A 14,490-nucleotide genomic window follows, 5' to 3' on the forward strand; every position below is an offset into this window, starting at 1 on the left:
TCCATGAGCTTAAACAGAGCACCGCATAAGCCGTATGCATCACGTATCTGTCCCCAAGACACAAAATCCTTCCCTGCAAGGGAACATTTTGGTGCAATCTAATGCAAATTCTGAGCTCAAGGGAGGCAGGATCGATGAGGGATTTCATTAAATCATTTCTGTAAAATTAAAAGAAAAAAAAATGATAATTTAAGGCTACCGCTGGCCGAGACCAGCGACCACAGGAGCAAGTTCCTACAAGGCTCGCTGTATTAGAGAATTAACTTCCAAATTAACCCAAAGCGCAGGAGCCTCCCTGGAGCCGGCGGCAGCCCCGGCAGACCTTCCCGCACAGGGCAGGAGCCCCCGCCGGTGAGAGAAGCGCCTTGACCGCGGACACTTTTCCTCCTCCGGCGCCCCGGGGCTGGGGGAGGCCCGGCCCCCATCTCCTTCCCCCAACACCGCATGACACCCCCCCGGCGCCAGGGGAGACCCCCCCAGGCCGCAGCTCCAGGGCGGCGGGGAGACACCCTCCCCCGAGGCCCTGGGCAGCGGGACCCGCTCAGCCCCAGCGCTGGCGCGGTGTCACCCCCCGGCGCCGCCGCCCGGGCGGGAGCGGGAGCGGGAGCCGGCCCCGGCCACACCGCCCTGCGGCATGCGGCGGCACCGGGGGCCCGCGGCGGCAGCGGGAGCCCGCGGCGCCCCCTCGCCTGCCGCCCGCCGACCCGCGGCCCCGGCCGCGCCGCGCCGGCGGGAGCCGCTGACAGGTCGCCACCGGTGGCTCCGGCACCTGCGCTGCGCTCGCCGCCCTGAGAGGAGGGGCAGCCGGCGAGACCGCGGCGCGGCGGAGCGGGAGGCGGCGGCGGCGCACGGCCGGCGGCGAAACCCCCGGGGGCGGCGGGAGCCCCTCGCCGTCTCCCCGCCGCGGGGCCGGGCGGCCGTGGCCGCGGCGCCGCCGACACCTTACTTCCTGCCTCGCTACCCGGGGCCAGACCCATCGCGGCGGAGGGATCCCGCCGCCTCCCGCAGCCTCCTCCCCCTTCTGCTTCTGCTTCCCCCCCCGCTTCCCTCTCCCCTCGCCCTTCTGCGAGAAAATAATTTGACAGCGATTTGCTGACACCGGGATTTTTTTTTTTTTAATTTTTTTTTTTTTTTTTTTTTTTTTGCATCACGGACTCGGCAAAGGCAGCGCGGCGGGAGGGGGAGGCCGTGCCGGAGGTAAGTGCCGGTGCCCGGAGCCTCCCCCGGCGCGGTGGGGGCGCGGCTGCCCCCGCCCCGCTCCGCTCCATGTGCCGCCGCCGGGGTGGGTGCCGGGCAGCGGGGCCGGGCTGCGCCGGGGAGTTATGTTTCCTGGCGGAGCGATATTTGTTTACAGGATGAGCGCCGTACTGTAAGTGAAGTAGGACCCAGCCCGGGCAGCTCTGTAATAAATTAATATCGCGATTGCTCCCTCCTCGCCGACACCGACATAAGCCCCGCGCCCGGCCCCCGCGCCTGCACTTGTTGCAGACTTCACGCCAGGTAGGCGAATGCTTCGCAAGTTTCATTTTTGCACGAGCTGGGGCTGCGCTGGATGGAGAGGGAAAAAAAAAAAAAAAAAGGGAAAAAAAAAAAAGTTTGCAGTTTGCAGTTCACTTTCGGTCTGCAGCGCCGAGTAGGCGAGGCCCTGCCTGCCGCCTCCTCCTCCCCGATCGCCGCTCCCCGCCGGCCGGCCGCGGGCAGGGAGGGCGGGCGGGGGGCGCCCGGGGGGGCGGGCTCGGCAGCGGGGCGCTGCCCCGTACCTGCCCGGCCCGGCGGGAGGGCTGGGGGGGCGGCGGGCCGGTCCCGGGCGCCCCGCCGCGGCGCCGCTGCCCGGCTCCCGGGCGCCGCTCCGCGCCGCACCGTGCCGCGCCGCGCCGTGCCGCGGGGAGGGGAGGCGGGAGGCCGGCGCGGAAGTTGTCCGAGCGGCGCTGCCGCGGAGCCGGCGCGGCCCCCGAGGCGAGCGGCCGGCGCGGTGCCGGTGTCAGCCCGTGTTCGCAGCAGGCGGCCCGGGGCTCGGCTCTGCAGCCCAGCCCTGCGGCCGGGCGGCACCGCTGCCTGCGAACTTACTTTGGAGAAATGTGAATTTCTTCTTTTCTTTTTCTTTTTTTTTTTTTTTTTCCTGCGGGAGCGAAATACACGCGCTGTCGGGGTGGGCATAAGTGCTTTCTGGTTTCTGGCCCGTCAAAATATGGGGGGGTAACGAACCAAAACTCTTAGCCAGATGTTTAAATACCAGCGAGGTGATTTGCAAGTAAAATAATTGGCAGTTAAGCAGTTAATAGATGGATAATGCCTACTCATCTTTCTGCTGAGTTTACAGAGTGGTTTTCACGTCTGCCAGTCAACTAGCCGGGCTTGACTATTCGCGGTGCAAACTTAGCGGGGTTAATGCCTTCGTCCAGTAAAATCTCACCTGTACTTGCTGTCCCAGTGCATCAGTGCTGGTTGTGATTCAGGTAGTTACGGCTGAAGTTCATGGATTTTTACAGACTAATATGATAACAGCAAAATAAATACGATGACCCATAACTAAACTATTTATGGAAAACGTTGCAAAGTGCTTAACTGCATGATCAATGTTTTGAGGAGGTAATCACTGGAGGTGAAGTTTTATGTCTTTGACAGCTATAATTTTCCTGTATCTAATGGGAAGAGGGGAGGTTTCACCTGGCAAGCTTGCGCAGGGCCTGCCGGGCTGCTCGGCGGTGTCACCCTGCTGCCTGTACCCCTCCTGCCCAGGGACCTTGCCCCTTGCCCTTGCGTGGGCTACAGCCTCACGATGAAGTGACCCATCCCTATAATGCTGGTGTATGTGTGAACCGTTCCTGCACGCGGTATCTGCAACTGCTATCATCGCTTGTCTGCTTGATGGTCTTGTTTGGACATTGAATTGGATCAGAATGGAGCAATTTCCTTAATAAGATGCATCTATCCAGAAAGAACCTATTTGACTTTGTTGCCCACTGAAGTGACGGGGTGCAATGTGCCCTGATTGGTATCCTACCTTTTTTCCTAAGGCTTGTCCAAGGCATGTATTTAGCAACAAAAGTGCTACTTCATCAGTGCTCCATGCATGCGTATGCGGCATGGAAGTTCAGCTGTGCAGCTTTGCTTAAAACAAATATATTTGTTTAGGATTTAGATAAGTGATTTTTCATATGAAGAAATACAGTTTGGAAAAAATTAAGGCTTAAATATACCCTACCCAAAAGTTTTGGCACAAGTAGACACTCTTATGATCTGTTCCGCTACTTGTGTTTCGGAAGTTGAGAGATGCCAACGAGGAACTGAGCAGCAGTGTCAGCGTGGTAGACAAACCAGTGTATCTTGAAAAGCCAAAAAAGCTCCAGTACAAGTAATGCACTTCGCAGTGGAAGCTGGCCTCAGTGAAGAGTTGAGAATTGGCCTCTTGGTGAGACGCTGAGGCCAGAGCTGAATCACGCTGCTATCAGTGTATGTCCTGCTGTTCGCATCCCAGCCCGGGGCAGAGGGATGAGGCCAGGGGTAGCTAGGTAGGCATCCTGCCTCCCGTGTTTACATCGCTCCCGCATGGGCCAATGTGAGCATAAATAAACCGCAGCGTGACTAACCTCTCTACCTAACATTGACTCATGTTGGATAGACTGAAAGAAGTCTCCAGTTCTTATCCATTTGATTTTCTCGATCTTTATGTTACTGCTGATGACCTGTTTCTGAGAATACTGCTGTTATGCATTTAAGACTGTGAAGCCAGTCCTTGTTTCAGGTTTGTTTCGCTTTTGGGTAGCCCTCAACTAGCCTAGGTAGGAAAAAGGAATTCCTAGATTTTTAAATTCAAAACTCTGTTACTTCTCCTGGCTTTTAAAAATTTTTCCAGTGTTGTAGTGAGGCTTGCCATTATAGCTTGTAACTTGGCATCTGGCACAGAGTATGAGAAAAGTATAAGAAGAGCAATCTTGTAATGTACTCTTGGTTCCTTAAAGATAATATTTTGCCATAAATATTTTCGTCTTATTTTACTTTTTTGTTTGTTTTAATCAAGTGGGGACTATGTTGCTTAAAAGCTTACTCGGCAAAGTGTTCAAGAAGGCTCTTTTCTCCTTTTCCTAATACCGTAATGGGATAGTAGTAAACTAAAGAAGGACCTTAGGATCTGTAACATCATTGTGGGATTCTGGTGCTGGAAGGTTGTGTCTTCTTATGATGTGTCATAACAACTTGTGAGATAAGGCAATTTAATTTCAGCTTCCTTAGAAATATGTTTAAAAAAAAAAAAAAAGACAAGCAGTGTTTGACAGATACAAAATAATTGTTGATATGGAAACTATTTGTTTCCTCCCCTAGCTTACAATGAAAAATTATCATCAGAATTAGAATTTTTTTTGTCCCTAAAATTAATGGATCCTTTTGGCTGTCCTCCACCTGTAAGGTGTATGCAGAAGCACCTTCAAGTACGTGTATGAATTCTGCCTGGCGTGGCTGCCGCACACTTATTTATGTCAGGTGCGCAGCACAAGTGGTTGCACCAACTTCCATGGCACTGCTTAGAAGAGTAGAGTTACTGCACATGTGAGTATTTGTGGGGTAGGAAGGAGGGAGCTGCACTTGACACTAAAAAAACGAAGGCAGCAAATTCCATGCTTTCGGCTGCATATGAAGTTATAAAATGTCTTCTTAACTTGTCCAGCTCTGAGAAATGGCAATCGATTGCAGGGCTGTGAGGGGAAATCAGGCCTTCTAAGATAAGGACAAAAATAGCGCATTCAAATATATTTTAAGAAAGGCATCTCTTCCTTCAAAGAGTAGGTCTGAGCGTGGTTCAAAGAAAGGTAGCAACAATTCTATCAGTTTTGGTTTGTTGTTTAACTCTTCACTTGAAACAGATTTAGGAGATCCACCGAATTCGCTTTTGAGCGGCGTGCATTTATGTGCCAGGTTAACTTGTAGAGCTTGGGGAAGTATTTCCCCTCAGCTCTGGAGGTGCCAAGAACGGGCTCCTGCACCATCATCTCCTTGTTGCTGCTGTTGCGCGTGTGTCTCTAGGTAGCACCCGCTCCAGTCTGGCCAGGAGGATGAAGCAGGTAACGCTGGCAGTCGGCGACTCGTATCGACGCTGGTTCTTGTTGGATATTGGTTTCTGTGGGCAGAAGGAAGAGCACTTTTGACGGCGGTTTATTTTTTCTCTTTCTGGCTTGGCCGTGTCACTCCATGGTGTTGAGAGTGCGGGGTCACCTGGCCCTGCTTGAAACAGCAGCAGAAAGAAAAAAAGACATTGCTTTGTGTCGGGAAAAACTGGAAAATGTGCTCAGGTTACAATCTGGTGCTGCAGAAACTAGAATCCAAATACATCATTTACAGTAGTTTCTTCTCAAGAGGATAATGGTTTGGGGAATCCATGGCATGCTTTTAATGTATGCACTATTACCCTATAATCAGGATTTTTTTTTAAGTTTAAACTCTCCATATTAGAGTGGGGATGTTGCAGGTTTTTGGAGGAGTTGTGTGTAGCGTTGGGTATATTTTGAGGTTCTGAGTGAAATGAGTCTTGTGGTTTCAGCTTACTCTGTAACAAAGAGTAATAAGTCTCACACAAACAGCCCACTTCATTTTTCATAGTTAACTGATGATTTGCTCTGGAAAGACCCAAAATGCTGGTATGATGCAGCCTCAAAATGTAGTAGTGTTTATTTTATTTTTTTTTAAATTTATATTTTATTTGTCTTTCTTCAATTTACAGTTCAAATTTTGTTAGAATTTCAGGCAAATTGCTGACCTTCAGCTTCCCATCCGCCAGTCAGCTGGGGCTGGTGCAGGCCCTTTTCCAGGTACATGGCCACATGTGCTGGGTTTCCATACCCCACCAATTCCACCTTTCTGAAGCAGCCATCCCGGGCCTTAGCACAAATTTTCTCCTGTCTTTTTAGTCGAACAAGAAAATGGTTGCTGTCTTTCCCCTCCCTCCCCTCATTGGCTTCTCATGGTAAGATTTTTGATAGAGCCTGCATTGTGATATGTCCTTGAAGTGCAGTGCTGCAAGGTTTTGTTTTGCTTTGCCTTTTTTTTTTTCCCCTCTTCGTGTTTAGACTTCATTGTATCTGTAAAAGCAAGATTGTTGTAGATGGTCTTTTTTGATATTTGCGGTTGGTTTTTTTTTTCATTTGTCAAGAATCTCATGTTCTGTAATAAAGGAAAGCTCGGACTCAGGTGCTAAAACCTCCAGCTAGCCCTGGAGTGTAGAGACTGCAAAAATAAGGATCGAGGAAGGATTGCCCCAGCAAAAGAGGTATAAGTTAAATGTTAAATTATCAGCAACATTTTTTTAAAAAAGTCCCTGATGGTGAGAGGCTTTTGTTCACACTGTCTGGCTAGAGCAAGGCTTACCAGGGCTCTTAAAGGACAGTGTCCATTTGAGGTATGGAATTTAAATTGGGTACTTTCTCTTTAAGTGAATATCAAATCGTAAGTAACTTCAGCATGAGACTGTGGAAAAAAAAGTACCCAACGCTGTGAAGCAAGTGGCTATTAAGTTTAAAATTTGATAATGGCTGAAGTTCTCTCTCTGGGAAGAAAAAAAAAAAAGTCATTTGACTCTTAGTTGGTCATAAAAATGCTGTACAGACCCATTTTTGTCTTTGTTCTCCACTCCCCCCCGCCACACACACTATTTTCATTGATGGGGAAGTTTCATTTCCTTTATTTATATATTTTTAGTGTGTGTGTGTTTGAGGGGTGTGGGGGAGGACAGGAGGGAAGTCTATGTTCTAGTTTTTATATTTAAAAGAATAAAAAATAATGCTAATGTTTTTAGAAATGACCTTAAATAAATTCTCCCCTTTAAACCAAAATACTGCTGGTAAAATAGTGCATGTTAGGGGACTGAGGGGTTTTGCAACACTTCTGTGTGAGTAGGAGTCCTGTCTGAGTTCCAGTTGCACTAGCAGAAAAGTGTTCTTCCCAGTATTGTCATGTTTCACATGCCAAATCAGAACTAGAAATGCCTTTTCCTGGAAGGATCTCTATTTACACTTGGAGGGTTATGCCAATTACAGCTATATTAGCAGGACTTTTTTTTTTTTTTTAATATATTACACTTGACCTAAATAGTAGCTTCTTTCATTTTCTTAACAGAACAGATGCTCCAATCCTGGCATGTAGTTTTGAAATGATCAGTGGGGTAAATGCTGCTGCCTTATGGCACAAATGCATATGGGCAGTCTTGCAAGGTCTTAAGTGGGTCCCAGTGAAATGAATGCTCTTGGAGCTTTGCATAAGTTGAAATAGCCCTCTGCTGTGCATGCAGAATTTAATACAATTTATCAGTGAGCAGGAAATACGTTACCAAGTATGTTATTCGTATGTCGTAATATTTTTTTCCTCAAAGAGATCCCATGTGCTTGAATTTTTAATATAATTTTTAAATGCTGCAGATTAGGAAATACTGTGTTCTAAGTCTGTGAAAGTTTGGAGGCATAAAAGAAGATGCTGTTAATACCCATATTGATCAGAGACTAAAGATTATTTACTCCTTTGGACAGTGTAGCGGTGCATGAAGAAGGAGCAGGTAAATGGGGCTTCTTTGGCAAGAGTCCATAGGTGCTGGGTACTGCCAGTGCTTCGGCTCTACTGCTGCCCTGCCGTCTCTTTCTGCTGGTGGAGATGATGTCCTGGTGGTGGATCCTGTTTGTACCAGAAAAAACAAAAAAACCCCAAACAAAACAACAAACCCTGACTAGTAAATAGTGTCATTGTTATTTCATAAGCAAATTTGCTAGCTATTTGCTCTCTTTGTGATGACAAGATTTGCATTGTTAGCAACAATAGCAGCGTATTAAATAAAAAATGGATGCCGACCAGTCTTTAAATGGTTGAGATCTGCCACAAGTATGAATACTTAGAAGACCCTGCATAGCTAAACTAAGCTTTCTTTCCCCCAAAATGTAGGCTGCCAAAGCCTTGAAATATTTAGGGTACTGACTTAAGAGTTCCTTAAGTTTCTTCCCCAGTGCTTCGTTTTGGCCTGCCCCCTGTTTTGTGTTGTCCTGAGCATGACAGCTGGGCTCACCTTGCAGAGAGAGGGTCTTCTTGTGGTTGACTTCACGCTGCTTCCAGCGGTGAGAGCACTGGGCATTGCACTCTGTCTGGAGGCTGAAAACATCGATTTGCAATGGCTTCTAGGTTGCAGTGGAAATTCAAATAACCATGAGCTCCGTGGCCACTACCAGAGCTGTGTCTGCTGAGCGCGGGAGCCTGTGGTCACCTGAACCACAAGTTTCTGTCGTGTGTAGCTCAGCGTTGAGCACAGCAGTTTTGTTGCTGCTTGTACCCCTAATATATTATGGGGAAAAGGGCACAAGCAGTTAAAATGCTAACTTGCTGGCTTGCTTTTCGAGTGTTTTTCATTACTTTTCAAAAGCTTACGTTCAGTCTTGAAAAGGAACCCCTGTGTATTTTGATAAAACAAAAGAAATGGTTCGCGTTAAGCTACGTTGAATGGCGCAGCTTTGCAGGAGCGTTGATACTCCAGCTGTCTCTGGCTTGCTGTGCAATTCGAATTGAAGCGAAGGTCTCCCACGTGGTTATTTGCATGCGTCCTCCTATCTCTGTTTCGTATCTGCAATTTCAGTATGTGCTTCCAGAATGATTTTTGTTCATTTCCAATCATTCTTCAAAGATATCTGGCAAAAACCAACATGCTGGTTGTGATTTTACAGCAGTAGAAGGTAGACAACTTTGATCTTCTTCTTAAATGAATTTTCTTCATGTGTGGGCTGGGTGTGTAGTGCGTTGATTTAGTTTTTATTGATTAGTGTAAAAACGTGAATTCAGCATCACAGCAATGATGATAAACAAGTACTTGCAGTGATAGGAGTTCCTGGCAAAAATAGGGCAGAAAACCATCTCAGAGATTGACGTGCTTTAGTGGTGAGGTGCAGAACCAGGATACTTTTTTATGTAAAAGGCTTGAGCAGAGCTGTTTGAAGTTCTAACTTGGCAACACCATTGCTGCGAGCAGTAGCACGCCAAGCAGGGCAGGATGCGGCCTTGTCTGTTGGCATTTGAGTGTCAGAAATGGCATTCTCGCCTCTGTCTGGAAGGCCTTTCTGCCTCCTGATCACGCCAAAATCAGCCAGATTGTAGGAACCAGGTATCTGCTTTGTTGGAGGGTGTCTCTGGACGCAAGCAGTGAAGCACTAATGACGTTGCAGTCCTCATCTGCAGTAATGCCCTGCGAACCATCCCCGTGTGTTTCAATAAGCCGGCATGGCAAAACATCAGGTACAGAGCGGGGAGTGGAGGGAGGTTTCTAAATTAGCAGACAATTTATGTCTGGAAAAGTGAGATTCATAATCATAACTACGTTAAACCCATATTTCTGAGTATGGTAGGGACATATCTCCATTTAAGGTGGCAATAATTCCTCTAAGCCAAAATGTTTGCAGAAGCGTGGGCAGGCAGCTTCTCCCTCTTTTTTTCCATTGATGCTGTGTGTTGCTGCGACTGGAAGAGGCTTCTCAGTGATGGTGACGAACAGTATTCCTCTGTATTTTTTCGTCAGGTAAGCTTGTTTTATGCTGTCAGAGTTCAGTAAATCGGTATCTGAGCTGCATGGATCATGATGAAAAAGCATTGCTGCTGCCTGCATGTGTTTGATAGAAGTAGAAAATGAGAAGCAAAATTTTTCTGAAGTGAGGAAGAGTGGTCTTTTTAGGACTATGAAATTTTGAAAGAGCTGGTTCATGATGAACTTTAATACTTTTCTAAAGTTGATCCTATTAAAATGAAAAAGCATGAATAAGAGAGTATGCCTTGCAGGTAAAACGGAAAAAGGCTTCACCATTTATACACTTGAAAACCAAAGATGCATTGCAGAGAATGAATTTTACCCTTCATTTTGCTTGTAGTAAAAATTTAGTCTTTGAAGTTAAAAACAGGTTTAGATTTAAAGAAATAATCTGCCCAAAAAGGGAGGTGCACAGAAAAAAGGCATGGGGTAAGTGCTGTTTTGTTAATGAAAAGAACATAAGTTAGGCCAAATGTGACTAGCTGCATAGTAAGGTATTGCTTAACATGAACAGGGATGAAAAAATAAGGTCCTAGCAGACTTATTTCAACAATTTCCAATTTTCTGAATAAATTTTCATCTGGATGTTGAATGCACATACATAAACAATAGACTAATACCACAGAATTACGATAATTTATGAAAGTGATACTTTCATGCTGGAAGTCTGTCAGCGTGCAATCCCTGGGGTAACTACTCGATCGTTAGTTAAAGTAGGGGTTCATTAAAATAACATGGGCTCATCTGGTTTTAAAGAATAGCTCTGAGCCAGTAGGCGATGGTCCAAAACTAGTAAGGTTGCAGTGCAGACGTTGTGGCAATGGCATGTAGATTACTACATAAAGCTGGTTGATGAAAAGGCTTCCATTGGATTAAGGGTGCTCAGTATTGGGCCCAATTTGTCAGTTTTTAGTCATCTGTAGCAACGCCTGCTCATATTGTAGTCAGCTGAACTACCTGTGTGACTGTTTGAAAGAAGGTACAGGGTTGGGTCTGTTTATGAATGCAGCTCTTTGCTGCAATTATGTTACTCTGTAATAATTGTATTGTTCTAGTTGAAGGATCGTAATTACGAAGGGGATGATAGGCTTCAATTAAGTAAAGAAAATCCTTACATTTAAGCCCCATGCTATCCTTAGCATAAACAGCTTTTTTTTTTTTTCAGGTAGAACTTTTGCTTTCAGGTTATTTCTGGAAAATCCGTACTGCTAATTACGTAAATTGAAAGAAACAAACAAAAAAGAGAACAAGAGCATCTTATTTTAGGCTTCAGCAAATGCGAGGTCATACATGGCCATTCCAGCTATCGGTAGTGTTTGCCCGCGTTGTTCTGCTGAAGCTTTTGTTACCAGTAAACCTGATCAGTGAAACTGGGCATTTATTGCAGGCTTTGTATGATCAGATTGCCACATGTTGGAACTGGGCAGTTTTTCCAGTAGCATGGTCAGATTGTGCCCCCTCAAGAGTCCCTTCTTGCAGGGCTCTGTCCTTGCATGCGCAGAAGTTCCTTGCTGAAAGAAAACATAGGTTCGTTTTGGTTTTGTGTGTTTTTTGGTCTGTTTGTTTGTTTTTATGCTGCCGTGTAGGCAAGTCGGTGTTTTTTAGGTCAATCCTGTACGACAGCAGTGAGTTTTTGTACCTGCACCTATTGCCTATTAAGGCAATAAGAAAGTCTCCTTGAATGAAGGGAAGGCAGATTTCAGATCTGCCGGCAGATCAGAGAGAGGGGAGAATGGCAGAAGCGGCGTGCAAGTGAATGAACAAACTTTCAGGCTGACTCAGTGATACACGTACAGTATACGCTGTAAAGATTAGTCACTGCTTACTGTAAATCTTTCTTCATGGTGCTTGGTGCGTGCGCCTCTATCAAGCTGCAGTTAGTGAGCTTTGTAGACTGGAAATGCAGGTAAACCTTATTTCCACAGTATTTTCCCATTGAACAAGAACAACAAAAGTCAGGGAAAGCTGAAGACTTGTAAATTACTGAGCTGGAGGCAAAAGAAATGTTTTCGTTATCTCATGGTGCTGCTATCTTAATCTGGGAAACTAGTAGGAAAGTGAATAAATTATGCAACAACTTTTTTTTTATTGTTTAGAAACCTGTGCTTACATGTTATTAGTGCTGTTCTGCCCAGTCCTGTGCAGGTTGGTTTGATTTGTGTGGTGGTGGGTTTTTTTTTTTCATTAGGTAGGTTTCAAGCTGCGTTTGTGTAAAACATCAATTTACATGATGGTAACAGAATAAGAATTAGAGGGAAGGATATTCATCTGTTGAAAAAACTACTTTCATTTGCCAAGCAGAAACTTCAGGAAAATTACCCTCCAAGTTGAATTTTCTCATAAATGTTCTCAAGTTCTAAACTTATTTACTGGCATAATAGGTATGCATAGCACTTGAGGCAGTTTGTATTAAGGAGTTACTTTTTTGGGGAGAAAGTGAGGTTTTAGTTTTGTGGGGGTTTTTTTTAAGTTAATATATTTTTTTAAATGGTAAAGTTAATCTGCAGCCTTTTCTGAATTACCCAAATTCAATAAGTTGGTGGTTTGGGGTGGGTTGTTTTTTTTTTTTGTACTTTCAGACTTTTCTTTTGGTGGTTTCTTCTCTGTTTGGCTGAAGTTTAATTTTTTTGTTAATTTAGCTGGGCATCTTTTATAATTCTAAGATGCCATTTCTCTCAGGTATTTACCTGTTTTGCTTGGCTCATTCAGTCTCTCCGTAGAGAATTGTTAATTTCAGCCACAATCGTACCAAAAATCCTTTTGATTTTTTTACAGCAAGATTTTTTTTTTGATAGATTGTTTAAAATTGCTTCCTCCAAAACAAAAAAAAAATACAAACCAAGAAAAACCCCTGAAGATGTTGTTGAAGAGTGAGAAGCAGGCCGTGCTGGCAGGGCTGCGTGCCTGCACAAGTGGTTTGGCTCGATCCTCTCCCAGCGAGCCGGTCCCGTCGTAGGCTTCGAGTCCTCTGAAGCACAGGAATGAAGGCTGAAAACGTTATTAAGTTTTTGGGTTATCTCACACTGCTTATTTGAAATGGAGGCCAAGCGATTTACATATCTTTGTATCTTGGATCTGAAAAAAAAAAAAAATTTAATTTTTTTTTTTTTTTTTTGCTAGCCTTTGTGTGGAAATGACATCACAGCTTATGCCAGTCAAGCTAAATTCAGAGGTTTTTCTCCTCCCCGTTGGGTTATTAACTGAATATTTGCTCTGTCCTGTGAGTCTTCCTTCACTGACTGTGCCACGGTGATAACTTCATCGTAAATGCTCTGAATTTTGTATGATGAAGAGAAACAAAGACGTCGTCTAAAGCCTTTTGAAATCGATGGGAATGTAACTCATTTCCTTGCCTGGGTGAGCCGCTAAACACCAGGTTTTTTCCCAGGATCGCTGGTGCGGCACAAGGCAGCGAAGGCCGGCATGGCGCCTTCGGGCAGATCTGGCGAGCGGGCCTGGAGTTCGCTGCGGCCCATCGACGCCCGGCTACATCACCGGTTAAAACTTCCCGTCCTTGTGAGACCGAGCAGGTTTTTGAACTAGAGCTCTTAGGTCGTGCCTGCGTGTCCTGTATGCAAAGCTGAGCTGCCTCATCTCTACCCGAAATACCAAGGTTTTGGGGCTGGGGTTGACAGTGGGGCTGCAGCTGCGGCAAGGTGTGAAATGGAGGCATGGGGGTTTCCTGTGACAGCCCGAGGAGCTGGAAGGAGGGAAACAGAAATCAAATTAAAGTTGACATCTTGAAAAGTTGATTGCTGCCTTTTTTTAATCATAAAGCGGTTTTTAAAGTAAGCCACGTCCCAAAGGAAAAATAAATACATTGGGAAGAGAGAAGGGGGAAATGTGATGTTGAATTTATGCATTTGAAAGTGGCAGGCTTGGTACTCTGATGGTTGTGGTACCAAATGTGCACAGAGACAAAGCAAAAAGATAACTATCGTCCTGACTCTCCTCTTGCTAAATTTCCGGCTGTAGTGTTCTATATGCAGAAAGTTTTTATTTATCGGTACTATTTTGGGAGGTCTGGGGCAGTGGTGAAGGGACTGATCGCAAGTACTTTAAAAAAAAAATACAGCTAAACAAGCCCATCCGTCGCCGCAATGGACATGGAGAGGTTTCTGTTCTTGTCCTGCGTCCCGTCAACCTTGCTCTGACCTGGGAGGAAGGTGAGGAGGCCTCCGGACACCTTCTGCGGGAAGGCTTGCAGGAACAGCTTTAAATCGGGCTCCTGCCATGCAAAAGCTATGGATAGCCATTCCCACACTTGTTGTTTTTTGGGTTTTAATGTATCTTCTGCCTCAGCTCTTCCTCTGTAGCTGTCGAGGCGAAGGAGTGGAGGGGATGCCCTGGAAGGGCACGTTTTGGTGTTACCCTGTGCATGTGTTGGAGCGGGAGGTGCTCGTGCATGTCGTGGAGGTGGCCCATCAGAAAACTCTGGTGGAATGACTTTTAGAGCTTGGAGGAGCACTTCATCACTGTAGTTATTTGTACAGCCATATGCTATTCTTTTTTCTTACATATGTTCTCTGATAATTGTCAGTAGCAGGTGCCTGCTAGCCAAGGCGGAGTGGTATTTAAAAATCAGACTTTTAATGGCAGTAAAGGATTGTGTGAGTTTAGTGTCAGGTTGAAACCGTTGGCCTCTGAAGGTCATGTTCCTTGCAGAGCAACAGCAGAGTCGGTAGCAGTGCTGGTCCTCCAGCTCCACAGTTCAGCTGCAGAGGTGTGACCTTGGAGAAGGAGTCAGTAGGTCTGGTTATGGGTCTGTACATCTGGTTTGGCTGAGGCAAGGAAAAAGCACCATCCCTTCTGATGTGTGCACCAGCCCATATTGGATGTGTGTTGCACCCCTGCTTGGTGACTTAGGTAGCATGGGCTGCTGGGAGATGTGACACAAAATCTCTGGTTTGGTTTCTCCCACTCTTGACCCCATCTTTCCCTGTATGTTT

At 46.0% G+C, this 14,490-nt stretch overlaps 1 long non-coding RNA gene across 1 annotated transcript in view; it reads left to right on the forward strand.

Annotated features, from left to right (window-relative positions):
• The first annotated feature begins 1,388 nt into the window (after positions 1 to 1,388).
• Positions 1,389 to 14,490, forward strand: part of LOC135986855 (uncharacterized) — a 79,877-nt gene continuing 66,775 nt past the window's right edge. Inside the window, exon 1 of the long non-coding RNA XR_010605934.1 lies at positions 1,389 to 1,500. This is a non-coding gene — a long non-coding RNA (uncharacterized LOC135986855). The remainder of the gene's footprint in view (positions 1,501 to 14,490) is intronic.

The sequence above is a fragment of the Caloenas nicobarica genome, chromosome 3, assembly GCF_036013445.1.
Source record: "Caloenas nicobarica isolate bCalNic1 chromosome 3, bCalNic1.hap1, whole genome shotgun sequence".
NCBI lineage: Eukaryota > Metazoa > Chordata > Aves > Columbiformes > Columbidae > Caloenas > Caloenas nicobarica.